The following is a 1,470-nucleotide window of genomic DNA, read 5'->3' as shown; positions in this document are numbered from 1 at the left end:
TAGGATATACCCTTTGGTTGGTTGATGATGCATGGAGGGGATTGGAACCATGGCAATGAGATGATATATGATGGAATGAATGTAAAACTAAAGTTCTCTCATGTAAACGATCATATAATTCACAATAAAACATTAAAAAAAAAAACCTTAGGGGAAAAAAACCATTGTCTTTGAATGCCATTCTTCCATGAACTTTTTGAGGCACCTATCATTTATCTATGGTCAGTTGATTTTGAAAAGGATTCTAAACTAATAAGCCCATTCATTGGAGAAAAAAAAGAGTCTCTTTAATAAATGATAACTGGAACAGCTGATTTTGATAGGTAAAAGAATGACACTGGATCCATCCCTCATAAAGCAAAAAACTGTGGGTCACAATAGAATTATTCCTTAGGGTTTCCAAGTCTCTAATCTTCTTGTGAATGGACTGCCACATCTTAATCCCATGGAGCTACAAATGGGTTTAAACTACCAACCTTCTGGTTAGTGTCTGAGTGTTTAACCACTGAGGAAATAGAATTTCTTTCTATACTTTAAAGCCTACATAAAAACAAATTCAGTCCGCTTTCCTGCTCAGCGCAACCATGGCTCGTGGTCCCAAGAAGCATTTAAGCATGTGGCTGCCCCAAAGCACTGGATGCTGGACAAATGAGTGTGTTTGCTCCACGCCCATCCACTGGCACCCACAACATGAGAGAATGCCTCCCACTGATCGTTTTCTTAAGGAAAAGACCTATGCCCTACAGGAGATGAGGTTAAAAAGATCTCTATTCAGCAGTTCATTAAGATTGATGGCAAGGTCCAAACTGATATATTCTGCTGGTTTTATGGATGTCATCAGCATTGACAAAACCGGAGAAATTTTCTGTCTGGTCTATGACACCAAGGGTCGATTTGCTGTCATTGTATTATACCTGAGGAGGCAAAATACAAGTTGTGCAAAGTAAGAAAGATCTTTGTGGGTACAAAAGGAATCCCCCATCTGGTGACCCATGATGCTTGCACCATACGCTACCCTGATGCCCTTATCAAGGTGAATGATACCATTCACTTGATTTGGAGCCTGGAAAGATTACTGATTTCATCAAGTTTGACACTGGTAACCTGTGTATGGTGACTGGAGGTGCCAACTTGGGAAGAATTGGCGTGATCACTAACAGAGAGAGACATCCTATCTCTTTTGATATGGTTCATGTGAAAGATGCCAATGGCAACAGCTTTGCCACCCGACTTTCCAACATTTTCATTATTTGGCAAAGGCAACAAATCGGATTTCTCTTCCCTGAGGAAAAGCTATCTGCTTTACCATTGCTGAATGGAGAGATAGGAGAACTGGCTGCCAAGCAGAGCAGTGGGTGAAATGTTCTCTAGGTGATGTGAATGAACAAGTCTTTACATAATTAGAGATATTAAACACATTAAAAAAAAAACAAATTCAAATGGATCAAGAATTCTGAATCTAAAAAGAAC

General features: G+C 39.5%; 1 protein-coding gene and 1 pseudogene across 1 annotated transcript in view; both read left to right on the top strand.

Annotated features, from left to right (window-relative positions):
* The window catches only part of JMJD1C (jumonji domain containing 1C), a 247,399-nt gene that overhangs the window by 78,073 nt on the left and 167,856 nt on the right, over positions 1-1,470 (top strand). The gene's annotated exons all lie outside the window — the stretch shown is intronic.
* Positions 585-1,359, top strand: LOC102819323 (annotated as a pseudogene).

Source organism: Chrysochloris asiatica, unplaced genomic scaffold, assembly GCF_000296735.1.
Source record: "Chrysochloris asiatica unplaced genomic scaffold, ChrAsi1.0 scaffold00020, whole genome shotgun sequence".
Taxonomy (NCBI): Eukaryota; Metazoa; Chordata; class Mammalia; order Afrosoricida; family Chrysochloridae; genus Chrysochloris; species Chrysochloris asiatica.
This window is presented reverse-complemented; position numbering and strand designations above follow the sequence as displayed.